The sequence below is a fragment of the Chiloscyllium plagiosum genome, unplaced genomic scaffold, assembly GCF_037043375.1.
Source record: "Chiloscyllium plagiosum isolate Xiang-an unplaced genomic scaffold, Cpla_swu_hap1 HiC_scaffold_17, whole genome shotgun sequence".
In the NCBI taxonomy this organism is placed as follows: Eukaryota; Metazoa; Chordata; class Chondrichthyes; order Orectolobiformes; family Hemiscylliidae; genus Chiloscyllium; species Chiloscyllium plagiosum.
The window spans coordinates 38980865-38997902 of record NW_028270155.1 but is presented as its reverse complement, the minus strand read 5'-3'; the positions used below and the strand labels follow the sequence as shown (position 1 = coordinate 38997902).

At 41.1% G+C, this 17038-nt stretch overlaps 1 long non-coding RNA gene across 1 annotated transcript in view; it reads left to right on the top strand.

Moving 5' to 3' along the window:
• Window positions 1-17038, top strand: part of LOC122558367 (uncharacterized) — a 243906-nt gene that overhangs the window by 55519 nt on the left and 171349 nt on the right. Inside the window, exon 2 of the long non-coding RNA XR_006314113.2 lies at window positions 7980-8160. This is a non-coding gene — a long non-coding RNA (uncharacterized LOC122558367). The remainder of the gene's footprint in view (window positions 1-7979; window positions 8161-17038) is intronic.

The following is a 17038-nucleotide window of genomic DNA, read 5'->3' as shown; positions in this document are numbered from 1 at the left end:
GCCATCAGGAGGCAGTGGTGCAGATGTTCAGGGGAATTTGAGGGCCTGTCAACAGAAATATTGCTGTAATGCATGACCATTACTGCCTTTTGAGCTGCATTATAGCAAGGACATAGGGGCAAGACTATAGTAAAGAGGGCTATAAACAGAGGACCATGCTCACTAATGGACTTAATGGAACATTTCTCCTCCCTACAGCACAGATCAAAGCAGTGTTTTGAGGTGTATACATTTCGGTAAGGAGCTACAAACTGAACAGTTGCATTTGCAGAACAGGGTGAGGACAGTGTTGTGAGAGGCATCAGATTAGATTTGCTAAGAGAATTCTGAGAACAATCCAGAAATATTTGTGGCACTGAGTAAAGTTATTTTCTCATCTCAGCAAAGTGATCTTATAATCCTGAGATTAGTGCGAGAGGCACATTGGAGATTTCCTAGCTTCCTCTTTGTACCACTCCATTCTCTCTACGAAAACTTGCCAAGGGGGCATCAGAATATGCCCATCATCTGACACAGGAAATATGTGTTCTCAGGCCTTTACATCTTAGGTATGGTTCACTGATTTAGTTCCTCATTGGCTGAGTGGGTGGGTGATGTCGAGGGATGAATTGGCACTGTGCAGAAGCAATTCATGGAGGAAATCTTTATGGGGTAAATTAATAATAATTCACCCTGGTTACCAGTGTTTGAGTGAATGGCTGTAGCAATCTTTGAGTGAATGGAAACAGTTTCTGAATAGGTAGTGGCTGAATCATTTTTGTCATCACGTAGCTTTTGTTATAACATCATATTCAAATAACAGAAGAACCAATTCCACAAAAGAAAAAAAGTGTATTTATTTGATCAAGTAGTCAGAGAGCCATCTCAGAAAACCCTTTTCAAATATAAGGCCCCCATTCAGAACTTGGAACAGACCTAATCTTTATAAAGTTCAAAGCTGTTGAAGGGAAAAGAAAAGGCTAGCCACAGAAAAACAAAGCATACTTCTTGGAAGCAACTTTAGCATTGAAGGAGATGTAGAAGTTCTAAATGAAATGGCAGAGATTGTGAGGCATTTATTTACTGCCAATAAATGAAAAAGTTTCAACAGTGGAGCATCAAAGAAAAACTGTGATAATAGCATGGAATGTGAGGGACATGTGGAAATTATATTTGAAGAATTGAAAGAAGCAAGAATATGTGATTCAGTCATGGCAGTACCAAAATAAAGAGAGCATGTGTTCTGAAGAATACTGAAAGGATAGTGGAAAATAAGAAATGGAAACCCACAGTTAACATGGCCATAAATTCTTGATATGTCTGACTGGTGGGCAAGGCTCCCTGGTGGTCATGCAGACATAGAAAAATATATACTAGAAAAATATAAATTAGAAAAATGGTGAATAGAGTTGGATGATGTGTAAAGAAGCTGTCTTGATTATTGGAACCAAATACAACATAAGACCAATGCCACTAAATTAATCACATGCACATGATCTATTAACTATAATGAGGAAACTAAAAGGAAAGAAAAGATTTGCATTTATACATAGCTTTTCACAACATTGGATGTATCAATTCTATGGTATTTCCTTCATTACTAAAGTGGCTTTATTGCCAATGGTATAATTTTGAAGTGTGTTGTAGGAAATTTTTCTACAATAGCAAACAACGATGTGATAATGACCAGATAATCTGTACTTGCGATGTTAGTTGAGGGGAAAATATTGGCGAGGACACTGAGGGATAACTCTCCAGCTAGATAATTAAAAACCCAATGGAAACTCAGAATGTTGATGAAGAAACCATCAGGGTTATGGAGTCTTAAGAACAATTTAGGTGAATTTTGTCCATTGTTTATTTCTCTGACTCAATGGGAAATTACTATGTTAAGGATATGATACAACTGCACATATTCAATTTTAAAGCAACAATACCAACTTCAGCTATAATCATACATAAATATAGAATCCAGAAATTATTTGTTGCTCAGTAAGCTCTGCATTCGTCAAAAAAATCTCTGGAGCTCTGAGCAAGATGAATTGTGGGTAAGTTGTCCCAAAAGATATCTGCAAATCTTGCATTAATCTAGGATTTTTCAAGCGATAGATGATTTGAAAATTGACAACTGCTTCTATAAATGCAGAAAATAAAATGAACCTTAATTTTAAGGGAAGGATGAACATCAATGAGCAGGAGAGCTAAACCAAGCATGTAGGATGTTGAAAAGATGGTATAAGAAAGCAAGAAGCTTGGAAGCACACATTTTGTAAATTGTGAAACAATAAAATGTAGATAATCTCTTATGAGGAGTTCAAAAAACAGGGGATAAAACTCGATCAATCATCAAGATTTTACATGCTGCACCAAAGTTGAGTTTATTTACAGAGATTTTCAAAATTAGAATTGGGAGTGAAAAACATTTTGGAGATTCAGTAATTGCACCATCAGGATGAATGAGAGGTGGAAAGGAAGATTCATAGAGTTTGGCAAGGGACCAGGAGAAGCAGCTGCTGGTGAAAGGCAGCAATTGATGCTTCTTTTCAATAAAGTTGCAGTTAGCAGCTCTTATAGTGGATTTGCAGAAATTACAAGCAGTTGGCTTGGGTGCCTCAGAATGATAGGGATGCCAGATGTGATGAGCAGAAATTTTACAAGAGACAGCAGAATGAGAGGCATGATTGAACCAAGATATAGCACCGATTTCAGAAATAGGGAAGAGTGAGCTATGAAATGTTCCATACCAGCTGGAATAACATCCGTTCCTTTGCTGTCTCAGACAGAAGCAGGCAGAAGTTTGATGAATGAAACTCAGCAAGAATTCTTACTAACAACCCCAATTAACTGCATAAGCAGGGAGAATTTTAACCCCTAAAAATGAGGTTTGGGTCAGATGTGAAAATCCTGAATGCCAAACTCAAATGCCATTGAACCTGCCCACATCTAGATTTTATTGAGGAGAGATGGGATAGTAAGCCGATCTACTAACAGGAGTTAGGTTTACAGTTTTAATGTTATCATGTATACCTCATATTTAAGTGCCATTTTAAACTTAACCCTGGGTGGCTGAGCCTTGGTAAACCTGACACTGCTAGATCCAAGAGGTTACATGTCTTCCACTTAGCTGCTGGATGTCATTTACCTCCTGCACCTATGCTTCACGATCAAGTAATTCCACCCAACCTTTCCGAACTCCATTGTCTGCCTTCTGGTCTAACTTCTACCTTTCTAATCTCTCCCAATCCCATTTCCAATCTACATCTGGCCTTTGATCTTGGTCTACTTGATGTTGTATATTCCAGTTGCTTCCGACACCTAATTCCACAATCTTCCCTGGTACCAGACTCCAACCTGTGTTCCTGTTATGAATCAGACCAGAACACCTCAAAATATTTTAAGAAGGTCGCTGAGACCCTAACTTTTTCTTATTTTAAAGGCAAATGTAAAATGTGTGTTCCTGATTCGATGTGACATTAGGCAAAACACAGTTTATTTAAACACTGTCGTTAAAATACAACCAAAGAAAGAGGAATTTAGAATAACTTAATTCTACTGGAAACTAACAGAATAATAGGTACAGTAACTATTACTAATTAACTATTCCAATATGGTAACATCCCAGAAACACATCTCTTGGCACAAAGGCAAATTCAGACACAGATTCTCACACGCAGTTCTCCAATCCAGGAGTTAAAAAGAAAACATTAAGAGAAAATTCAGAGAAAGTAACAGCCAGGAGATATTCACTGAAGCTTCCAACTCTTGAGACCCCAATAGCTTCTGATGTTATTCAGAAATCCTGATCTGTGAGAGCTGGTCAAATCCATTTAGGATGTTAACCAAAGCCCCAAGGCCTCCCAAACTGTTTAATCAAATAGTCTTCAGTAGCCAGCTTGGAACCTCTGCCTTACAACCTCTCTTCAAAAACAAACCAGGACAAAATAACCTCTTAACACAGCATTGTCACATTCCTTCCTCCCCAACGATTTCTCCCCTACCCATTTCCCAAACCTGAGGCTTCAAATTTCCAGGCTCAAAGTGCAATCTTGGTCTCTTCCTTCCTATCACACATCCATTCCCCCACCTATTCTATACATATACCAGGAAATGTCTATTTCTAATCAGAGAGAATCTAACCATCACCTCTTAACATTCAACAGCATTACCATCGCTGAATTTCCCACTAAGACATCCTGAGGGCTACTATTGACCAGAAATGAACTGGATTAGCCAAATAGATATTGTGGCTACAATTGCAAGTGTGATTCTGGAATCCTGAAGTAAGTAACTCACATCCTAACTCCTGATGGCCTGCCCATCATCTACAAAGCAGACTCATAAGTGTGATGGAGTACTCCCAACATTCCTGGATGAATGCAGCTCCACCAACACAAAAGAGGATGAATAACATCCAGGACTAGCAGCCCACTTGATTGGCACCACATCTACAAACATTCACCCTCTCCACTACTGACAGCAGCATCAGTTTGTACTATCTACAAGATGAACTACAGAAATTCACTAAATCTCCTTAGATAGCCACTTGCAAACCCATAGCACTATTATCTAGAAACAGCAGAGACAGGCAAGTTCCATTCCGAGTCATTCACCATCCTGAATAAGAACCATATTGCCATTTCTTGGCGTTGTTGGGTCAATACCCTGGAAGATTCTCCCTATCAACATTGTGGACTGCATTGAAAAGGCAGCTCACCACCCCCTTCTCAAGGGCAATGAGTGATGGGCAATAAAAGCTTTCCCATTCAGAGAGATCCACATCCTGCAATGAATTTGAAAACTGTACCATATATTCTCACAGATTCCCTGACCTCCCTCATTCCCCTCCATGCCCATGCTAATCATCCCAAGTAATGTGGAATCCATTTTAACTGAAAACAGACACGTTTATTCAGTGGTTGTGAATCGTATAAACGCCATCTCGAGGTTGTGCAGAAAGTACTCCAGCGCACAAAGGTCAAGTGAAATATTTACTGAACACATTTACTAAGACAGAGATGGAGATTTAACAAACGTTAAATGCAAATAGAACTCAGTGGATATTTTGAAGATTTATTAATTTGAAATTATCTAAATGCAGAACAAACCCAGCTGCAGGACAGGAATAATTTTTTTGTGGTTTCAGCTCCATTCAGAGAGATGTGGTGACTCTGAAAAGAGCACTGGTTCCAGACTTTAAGACTTGCACTGTTTATATTCTGGCTGTGGGTTTTCCCTAATTATTTCCTGTCTGCTGCTTCAAATTCTTTACCACATTTACCCTGGGTTTCCTCCTTTGCGATTTTGAGCCATTCTCCACCTTACTCCTGCTACTGAACTTGATCTAGGATGAGAGTTTCTTCATGTTGACCCTATTGTCAGCAAAGCTCTCTTTAACAGGATCAATGCCATCCTCTTATGGTGGCCACAAACTTACTGCTGTATCACAGCCGAGTTAAAGGCTGCAAACTCCAACTGGTGATCTGTGCATGCACAGGTTGAGGCTGCAGGTGACTGTGCATGCACAGGCGGAAGCTGCAGGTACATGCACAAGCAGAGGCTGCAGGTGACTATCTATGCATACACAGACAGAGTTTGCAGGTGACTGTGCATGCACAGGCAGAGGCTGCAGGTGACTATCTATGCATGCAGGCAGGGGCTGTGAGTGATCAGCTGTGCCTACACAAGTATTTTATGCTCCATTGTTAGAAAATGTGATTGCAACTGGGATCGACTTTTGTGTTCAAATGCAGTTGATTTGTCAATCATGCATGCTGCATGTTCCTGATACTTTGTGAGATGCATTAACGTCTACGATTGCCTTCTTTCTTGGGTCATAGTACTATTAGATAGAGATTTCCATTGACAATGCTTGTTTGAGAGATTCAAACACATAATGATGCTATGTTTTGTTGAATTACTTTGATACATATGGTGTTAGAAGGTTAAAAAATCTAAAACATTTCTGCAAGTCTTCGAGAAGTATGCATATGTCTTACATCTTTGACTTTACCTAAATCATTATAAGTCACAAAACCAGACAGATACAGCCAACAAAGTTGTTTAGACCTACATCCACCAGGAACATTTTTCCTGTTGAAGATGAGTTCTTTGTGATGAGCAGCCACGGTTAGTGAATGAAGATTCCAATTGTGTTGTTCTTTAGTTTTGCCCATCACCATAATATCATAACATTACATGTGCTAGACAGCTTTGGTGAGCTCCTTAAACAAGGAGTATTGCTCTTTTATTGTCACTGAAGTGAACATTTTTGATCAGGACAAGTTGTCTTCTTCACCATTAAAAATCTTATTTCTTTTTCGAGTTCTGCTTTGTAGGTAATTCTTGTGATATCATCCCAAATTCTAGTGTACTATAAGATGTACCTAAATGGTTGTCAAAATGGTGATACCTTTGGATGTTTACATCTTGCTGCATGAGAAGAGAAGTAATTATGATAAAACAATCAAATGATGTCAAAACACACATTTGCTCATTGACTTACATTGGCTCATGGTTAAGCAGTTCCTCAGTATCAGAAAATCTCAAATCTCTCTGTAATCCTGAAGTTTTATATAGAGTCATAGAGATGTACAGCATGGAAAAAGACCCTTCGGTCCAACCCGTCCAGGCTGACCAATATCTCAACCCAATTTAGTCCCACCTGCCAGCACCCAGCCTATATCCCTCCAAACCCTTCCTATTCAAATACCCATCCAAATGCTTCTTAAATGTTGCAATTGTACCACCCTCCACCACTTCGTCTCATTCCGTACACCTTCGACCCTCTGTGAGAAATGGTTGCACCTTAGGTCTCTTTTATATCTTTCCACTCTCACCCTAAACCTATGCCATCTAGTTCTGGACTCCTTGACCCCAGGGAAAAAGACTTTGCCTTTTTATACTATCCATGCTCCTCATAATTTTGTAAACCTCGATAAGGTCACTCCTCAGCCTCTGTAATCAACTGAGAACTATGTCTCCCTCTAATTCTTCCCTCGTGTAGATCCCTAATCTCCATTCCTTTTCCAGTGGGGACTGTGTCTTCAAGTATTTAGATTCTAAATATGGAGTTCACTGCTAACAAGTGTTTGTCTCTTTACTTCTCCCTACTTTTCTGAGACATTTGTTCAAACCTGTCTCCTTGATCAAGAATGACTGTACAGTTATTTCTTTTGCTAACCTGGCATCAATTTTTACTGATAATGATCAAATAAAATGGCTTGAGATTTTCAGCTACCTTCGAGATGCAAGTCATTGATGTTGTTGACAATGCGCAGTTCTATCCAAAAACATCCAAGAACAAGAAGAGAGATTCTATTCCAAAGTTGACGTTAAACACCTTAATGTTGGTGAAAGATGGTAGCTGAGGGTTTGGTCATTGTGAGGACCTTAGTCCCTAGGACATAGTTGTAATGCTGACAAAGAAGTACTGATAACCTTAACAGAATTGTCAAGGTAAGAATGGTGAGGGATTTGGTGATGGTAGTGCCATTGAAAACTCGGGTAAGGTGGCTGGATTTTGTCTTTCTTGTAGACTGAATGTATGGGAGATATTCATGCTGTGGATGTTGTACCAGTTGTAAGGTAATATAGATTTGAATACTAACTAAGTAGGACTCACAAGCTGCCATAAGCATGCATGCTCATAAATAGTTTTAATATTTGGTCACGGAATAGGAGCATTGTTAGCTATGTGAGTACTTACTGCTCATCCCTAATTGTCAGGGTGATGAATGGTTGGCTGGCCCATTTTAGAGGGCAGTTAAGAGTCAAACACACTGCTATGGGTCTGGAGTCACATGTAGGCCAGATCAGGTAAAGATGGCAGGTTTGCTTCCCAAAAAGACGTGGGTGAAACAGATATTCTATTGAGAACTGATGGAGAAACTATTTCACAGTCATCCAGTTTGGTGTTGGCAAATGGCCATACAGGAGTGATGTCTGAAACATTGTTGAGGGAAGGAATGAGCATACTCATTGGCTTTTGTTCTCAATTGCAGGTTCTCACAGAAGTCCAGACAAAAGAAGAAACAAACTTGGACCAGCTTTAGCTTCACTTCTGTTTTGAGCATAGTCAGATGACTGAAAACTCAGAAGGTGCATCATCATAGCATTCACCTACACCTCAAGGACATTCACCTTACTGGATATAGCTACCAGATGGTTCAGGATCCCATACTGGTGAGCTCAATACAAAAACGTAATCTCAACTGATGCAGGATGTGACAGACTTGGTCTCGATCTTTTTGCTGGAGATGCTGTGCCCTATGCAGATGATAAGCCTCTCAAGCCTCTGGCATTCCCATCAGTGAAACCTAACCCCCCCCCCCCCCCCCCCCGCCGCTCCATTATCAACATTCTGCAGGTTACTATTTACAGAGACTCAATTGGACTGGCCTTATAATTATAGTGGCTACAAGAGCAGGTCAGAGATGACCATCTCACCTCCTGATTCCCCAAAGCCTGTCCACCATCAACAAAGCACAAGTCATAAGTATGATGTAATACTCCCCACTTTTTTTTGATGAGTGCCCTTCAACAACACTCAAATTTGACAGCATCCAGGACAAAGCAACCCACATGATTGGCACTGCATCCACAAACATTCCCTCCTTCTATCACTAATACTCAGTGGCAGTAGTAGGTACTATCTACAAGATAGTACATATTACAAATTCACAGGACTTCTTAAACAACACCAGCCAAATCCATGACCACTGCCAACAGAAAGATAAGAATAGCAGATACATTGAACACCACCCTTCAAGCCACTTACCATCCTCACAGGGAAATGTATTGCTGTTTCTTCAGTGTCACTGGATCAAAGTCCTAGAATTCCCTCCTGAATAGTATTGTGGATCTATCTACACCAGGCACACTGCAGTGTTTCAAGAAGGCATCACCATCTTCTCAAGGGCAAACAGATCAGTAATAAATGTTGGCCCCAACAATACCCACATTCCATAAATGAATGTTTGGAAAGTTAGCTATAAGAGACTGATGGAGGTACAGGGACAAGCAAAGGAATATCTGACTGAGATGCCAGAGGACATGCAGAGAATTGAGAAAAAGCTGCAAGACTCCTTCTAAGTTCTGGCTGTTGTGATGGCTCCAGTATGCATGTGCTTCTCTGCTTTCATGGAAAGACTGGCAATTGCCTTGAGCAGCCAGGTGCAATGGAATAGAGGGATTGTCAATGTTCACTGCACAGCTCAAGCTATGGTGAAGAGTGGCAAGACGAGAAGGAGATGGAGCACCAGTGTCCCTTCAGATGTCTCTTTGTCTTGAGGAATTAGGGAGATGGCCTTATGCACCATCAGGGAGGAGGAGTGTCTGCAAGCTGTCCCAGGTATGTCAGGACACTGGTCAGGTGCCATGCCCCTCCACCCTCTCTCTGCCTGTGGCACAATGGCCTCCAGTAGGTCAGACCAAGGCAGCTACACCTGCTCATATGCAATAGACCGTTGGCAGGCCTGATCCCTCCAGATCCCCAACAATCAAAGGATGGTTAGCTAGGTCATCTTCATTAACAGCAGAACGGAATCACTGTCAGCTGTGGATGTCAGGGCTGCACCTAAGTGTAGTGATAGGAAGCAATGATTAAAAAGGTACAAAGGTGGTAAGGTACCAATGCATAGATACACAGCATATAGAGACACTTGTCAATATATAATTAATCTCACATTATTCATGTATGTTGAATTTTTATTTGTTGCTAGTTGCTACACCAACTGTGAGCATTTAGAAAGCTGACACATACGAGTCTTGGTAACCTGTGATATTACCTCTCTGATATGTCAGTAGCTGTATTGCCTATGGTATATTTATACTCAATGCTCAACATGGAACCTGGACCATGGTTGCCAGCATCCTGTGGTTCCTGATGCTGTTGCTCCTTGCTGCTGGACAGGGTGCTGTTGTATCTGACTCAGGGCCATCGGTTCCTCTTCAGTTGCATGGAGCCAGTGGAAGCACTGGGTTAACCTGACTCATATTATCTGGCTGAGGTGACCTGCAACATATTTCAAGGAGTGATCTGGCCAGTATATTCTTTGAGGTCCTCCCTCCTGTCCCAAACATCTTTTGCCCAAGAGGATACCATATATTTAGCAATGGACACACTGTGACCTCCAGACACCCCACTACAATTCTGGAGGGTCACTACCAAATGTGATGCAGCATGTGCCTTGCCCCTGGAGCAGTGACCCTGGAAATGGAAGCCATGACTGTGTAGCTTCACTCAATCACTGTTATGATATATTCCATCATCTTCAAGCCTCAGTACAACCCTATTGCCTTGTTCTCAGGTTACACCAAACCCTTTTTTCTGACATAACCAGCTAGTAGAGACGCTCAAATTTATCAACACACCCTCACCATCTTCCAGGCACAGGTCCCTCCCTCCTCACCCAACTCTCAAGTTGCTATCCTTCAGCCTTGACATTTCCTCTACCATCCTTGAACTTGCCACAGTTATCCAGATGTCTCAGGACTTTAGGACTAACCTTTCAAGTATGAACCCATGTGTTCCTCACAATCATTTCAGACCTGTGATCACGATCCAGCAACCTCCTTCTGTCACACTTCCTTGTTTACAAACCTATACGTTAAGAAAATGGTTACAGTCACATTCTAGACCCGGTGCACCATCTTCTATTCTACCCGGATTTAAGCTCATAGGATTTGCTCAATTATGTAAGCTGTTAACATTCCCCAATTATCCAACTCACCTTCATTAGTAAGGATATTGAATATAAAAGATAGCAACTCAGGTTGGAACTGTACAAGATGTTGGTCAAACCACAATTCTGGTTCATTGTACTATAGGAAGGATGCGGAGGATTTGGACAAAGTGCAAAAGAGGTTTGCCAGGACCTTGCTTGGATTGGAGTGTATTAGCTATAAGGAGAGCCTGGACAAACTTGGGTTGTTTTCAATAGAACGTCAGAAGTTGAGGGTGTATAGTCAGAGTCTCTTTCCCAGGATGGAAATGTCAAATACAAGGGGATATACATTCAAGGTGAGAGGGGAAAGTTTAAAGGAGATTTGTGAGGAAAGCTTTTTACACAGATGATGGTAGGTGCCTGGAATGTATTGCCAGGTGGAATCAGATATGATGGAATGTTTAAGAGGCATTGAGACAGGTACATTAACAGATCAAGAATCGAGGCATAGAGACCACATGCAGGCTGATGGGATTGATTTAGAATAATATCATGGTCAGCACAGACATGATGGGGTGAAGGGCCTGTTCCTGTGCTGCAATGTTCTATGTTCTATGTAGCCTTGGGCCTATAACTGTCACCTCTGCAAGCCTTCCCTCCCCTCTGACCAGATGTACTATTGTCCTCATCCTCGTCTCGACTTTGATGTCTCTTTATTTCCATCCTGATCCTTTCGACCTCATAACCCCCACTTCCCCCAACATCAGACTGTGCAAGTTTTGAGAAGATTCGTAGCTCAGGTTGAAGTTCTGGGTGTAGGTTTGCTCGCTGAGCTGGAGGGTTCATTCCCAGACATTTAGTCACTCTACTAGGTAACATCTTCAGTGGGCCTCCAGGCGAAGAACTATTCATGATTCCTGCTTTCTATTTATATGTTTGAGTTTCTTTGGGTTGGTGCTATCATTTCCTGTGGTGATATCATTTTCTGTTATTTTTCTCGGGGGTGATAGATAGGGTCTAACTCGATGTGGTTGTTGATAGAATTCCGTTTGGAATGCCATGTTTCTGGGAATTCTTGTGCATGTCTCAGTTTGGCTTGTCCTAGGATGGATGTGTTGTCCCAGTCGAAGTGGTGTCCTTCCACATCTGTATGTAAGGATACGATTGAGAGAGGGTCATGTCATTTTGTGGCTAGTTGGTGTTCATGTATTCTCGTGGCTAGTTTTCTGCCTGTTTGTCCAATGTAGCGTTTATTACAGTTCTTGCACGGTATTTTCTAATCACATGAGTTTTGCTTGTTGTCTGTATAGGGTCTTTCAGGTTCATTAGCTGCTGTTTTAGTGTGTTGGTGGGTTTATGGACTACATGATGCCAAGGGGTCTGAGTAGTCTGGCAGTAATTTCTGAAATGCCTTTGATGTAGGGGAGAGTGGCTAGGGTTTCTGGACGTATTTTATCTGCTTGTTTGGGTTTGTTGCTGAGAAATCGGCGGACTGTGTTCATTGGGTACCCATTCTTTTTGAATACACGGTATATGTGATTTTCCCCTGCTCTGCGCAGTTCCTCTGTGCTGCAGTGTGTGTTGACTCATTGAAATAATGTTCAGATGCAGTTTCGTTTGTGGATGTTGGAATGATTGCTTCTGTAGTTCAATATTTGGTCTGTATGTGTTGTTTTTCTGTATACGCTGGTTTGAAGTTCCCTGTTGGCTGTTCGCTCTACTGTGACATCAGGCAGTTTGTTGTTGTTTTCCTCTTTAGTGAATTTTATGCCTGTAAGGGTATTATTGATGGTCTTGAAGGTTTCCTCTAATTTGTTTCGTTTAGTGATGACAAAGCTCAGTGAGCGAACCTACATGAGACTATGCAGAAACAGAACTTGCTGGGAAAACTCAACAGGTTTAGAAGCACCTGTGGAGAGAAAACAGAGTTGAAGTTTCAGAACTGGTGTTCTGAAGAAGGTCACTGGACCCAAAATGTTAACTCTGTTTTCTCTCCACAAGTGCTGTCAGATGTGCTGAGTTTTCCCAGCTAGTTCTGTTTTTTTTCTGATTTCCAGCATTTGCAGTGCTTCGTTTTTTCTTGTTTAATAAGACTATATAATACTCAAACATGACTTCCTCGATCAACTTTCGCAAAGTATCTAACTGCCCTAACCCCACCTCGTGCTCTCACTTTAACTATTTTCCCCCCTCCATCCATTATTCTTGGTTCATCTCCTGGACGCCATTGTTGACAATATCGACTTCATCATTTAGGACCATCCCTACCTGGGTATCCCTGACTAGAAAGCCCCTTTTTAATCTAACAGCAGGACTACAATATCCTTGATGCCAGGCTCTTCCCTCCTCTGCACCTCCCTCTATGTTTGCCTCTTCTCCCTCCTACTCTGCCACTTTCTCTGCCTCAGACCTAGCCCTTCACCAAAACCTTTGACTGCTGAGTCCTGATCTCTATTGTCATTTGTCATCAAATAGCATGCCCCAAAGAAGATGAAGGAGCTGTTACTCCATATAGTGGTGGAGGGGTACTTTTCAGACTGGAAGCCTGTGAACAGTGGTGTGTCACAAGAATCTGTGCTGGGTCTACTGCTTTTCATCATTTATATAAATGATTTTGATACGGACACAGAAGGTATAGTTAGTAAGTTTGCAGATGACACCAAAATTGGAGGTGTAATGGACAGCAAAGAAGGTTACCTCAGATTACAATGGGATCTTGATCAGATGGGCTAATGGGCTGAGGAGAGGCATAAACATGAGGTGCTGCATTTTGGAAAAGCAAATCCGAGCAGGATTTATACACTTAATGGTAAGGTCCTGGGAAGTATTGCTGAACAAAGAGACCAAGGTTCATAGTTCCTTGAAAGTGGAGTACAGTTAGATAGGATAACAAAAAAGCCATTTGGTATGCTTCCCTTTATTGGTCAGAGCATTGAGTATAGGAGTTGGGAGGTCAAGTTGCGGCTGTATAGGACCTTGGTTAGGCCACTTTTGGAATTTGCTCATTCCTGCTGAAGGGCTCTTGCCCGAAATGTCGATTCTCCTGCTCCTTGGTTGCTAACTGACCTGCTGTGTTTTTCCAGCACCACACTCTCGACTCTGATTTCCATCATCTGCAGTCCTCACTTTCTCTCACTTTTGGAGTGTTGTATGCAATTCTGCTCTCCTTCCTATTGGAAGGATATTGTGAAACTTGAAATGGTTCAGAAAAGATTCACAAGAATGTTGCCCGAGTTGGAGGTTTTGAGCTATAGGAGAAGGTGAATATGCTGGGGCTGTTTTCCCTGGAGTGTCGGAGGCTGAGGGGTGACCTCATAGAGGTTTATAAAATCATGAGGGGCATGGATAGATAAACAGATAAGGTATTTTCCCTGGGGTGGGGGAGTCCAGAACTAGAGGGCACAGGTTTAGGGTGAGAAGGGAAAGATATAAAAGGGACCTAAGGGGCAACTTTTTCATGCAAAGGGTGGTGCATTTATAGAATGAGCTGCCAGAGGAAGTGGTTGAGGCTGGTACAATTACCTCATTTAAAAGGCATCTGGATTGGTATATGAATAGGAAGGGTTTAGAGGGCTATGGGTCAAATGCTGGCAAATGGGTTTAGATTAGGTTAGGATATCTGGTCAGCATGGATGAGTTGGACTGAAGAGTCTGTTCCGTCCTGTACAACACTATGATTCTATGATTCTAATGGACCCCTTGGCTTGCTGCTCGCATCTTTATATGCATTAATGAATCTGGCATGCGATAAGAACATATTACTAAGGTACATAGTCTCATTTGTGAAGTATTTCATTGCAGAGGTGCATTTAATTCTGAGGTGTTTTTCTTTTAATGAGCATGTATGACATGGAGATGTTTGGAAAAGATCTTCCTGATGTTTGCTGATGGGAAATTTGACCCACCTGCAAGCTTCTGAGAACATAATGTTGTAGTTTCATCCCATTGTTGGGAAGCTGAGTTTTGGCCTCACACATAGTTGCATTTCTCCGACTGGATGCTTGCTCCCGGGTGCAGCACAAGTTTCCAGGCATTGTTTCTGTCTTTGATGCCTGGTATTAGAGCACCATGAGTGCAGCTGCCATGCACCTAGACCCCCCAACCCTCCTCCCTCACCCTCTCTTGTTAACAATTCACATGATTATGCAGCAATTTGTACCTCAACATTCCTTGGCTGATATCTACAGACCGAACAAAGAAACAATCCTACAGGAACAGAGAAACAGCCGCTCAGGATTCCTACCCATCCCTACAACCGCACCATTGTTGAGATCGATATGTCGAGCTAAGGTTTTACTCACCATGCAGGGTGAACTGCTTTTGAAATTGTAGCAAGGATGAAAAGAGAAATGAAACATTATTGTAATATCAAGAGAAACGGTGGACTGTGTGGGTCTCAGCAAAGTCAATTGGAGAGAGGACTCTTGTTCCGTCTGTGGGTATTGGAGCCATTACAATCACAACAACATGCTTAATTACCACATGACAGTGTTGCTTTAACAAATAACAGTGAGGAATAGATGTGAGGAAATTGACTTTGATGCTGACCCTTGCCCTCCCTCCTCTCCGCCTCTCCCCACTGGTGGTTATATGTGGTTAGTTAAAATTGAGGAATATGGTGGCCTAAGTATGAAAATTTAGAACATCACGAGAGGTTGACAGTAAGCCTCAACCTTCCACTGTCCGACCTTTTCCACCTGGCCGAGTTATAGAGGGAACTGTAACCCTCTATTTTCTTATTTTCTTCTTTGTATCTTTTGGGGGATAGAATCATCCTGCTGGCTGTCCACTCTGTTTGTACTTGATATGCCTTTCCTCAGTTGAAATACCTTTCACATAGGAAGCTCTGATGTGCTGAAATGGTGTGAAAGGGATAAACTGCCTCACTTCCTTCGTTATCTTTCGCAGAAAGTGAGCATAAAACATTGTTGTCAGTCCATGAAGATTATTAGACCATCCATCAAATTCTTAAATGTGCAGCTCTGTAAGATTTGCTCATTGTGGACAGCAAGGGAAAGGCTAGAGTGGAAGACTAGAAACGGACAAAGTTGCGGCACACAACATCCTTCCCCAGATCTCTGTCTTCCACAGACAGTATCCTTACATAGTTCAAGTTGTGCTCAGAATCCAAACCAGAAATTGATCCAGGTTCAGTTTTGATTAAGGAACATGGGAACCAAAGGCATGACTTGCCATAGTGAGGAGACAAGAAAATTGATTCAATAATGTATTAAGAAAGCAAAATTTTATTCATAATCACTCATGCATAGTAAATTATTGTCACAAAAATAGTGCAAAGTTCTTTACAGTTAATAAACATAAAACATAGTAAACTTAAGATATTTTGAATTAAGAAAAAATGTAATACATGGGCGAAATTACATTTCTAAACGGAAGGCCAATTATATCAAAAATAGCATCAAGGCTAAACTAAATAAATTTCTTTTGTATGCCTTTTTTCTCAGGATGGCTATTAATAGGTGAGAGCTTCTAAAATACTACATCACTGTTAAAGTTTGGCTATAAGTCTTACCAAACACTGATGGCTGTCTGTCACTCGAATAGAGTAATGGAATAAGTTATCATGGGAAGCTATTGAAGCAAATAATGTGGAAGGGCTATTGAAGCAAATAATATAAATGGACTCAAGAGACAACTAAATGTATTTTTGGAGAGAGAAGGAATTAGATATGGTGAGAAGATGGCTAAGTGAGGTTGATCTATAAAAACAAGGGAGGGGAATAAACTGTGTACATCTAATGTTTTTCATTTGAAAATAAAGTTACTGTGTTTTTCGACAGAAAGTTGTATTGATGTTGAAAAGACTGCTCTGAGGATGGGGTTTGTATACAAATTGGTGGCAGTGGGAAGGGTGCCCCTTCATCATATTTGATTCGAAGCACCTGACCAAGGCACATAAACTCTATCTGGATGCCTTATTCTCCAATCTTGGTACCTCTTTTAAAAATGAATCTAATCATCACAAAATCCATTGTTTTCTGGAATTGTATATCTTAGCAAAATCAAAATCTGATCAAGGTTTCATTTCAATTAGAAGGTTTACATTTTGTTTTTATTTTGGCGCTGAGACTTATGCTAACTTCCTGCTTAATACCAAGGTTAAAATTATAAAGAAGCAAGTACAATTAACCATTTTCTGGATAGAATAGGCTGATTCTAATGACTAGGCCCAACCTGGCAAAAAAATGCAGCAATCAGCTAATGGTGCATTTTCTGTTTGTCTATGTGTGTAAGAAATTGAAGCAAATCCAAGCCATACAGCCCTTGAGCCTGCTCCTTTATGTTCAACGATCATGGCTAATCTTCCATCTCACCTGTGCTTTCCAGCAAAAGCCCTATATCACTTCCTGTCCTGTGGTACCAAAAGTCTGTTT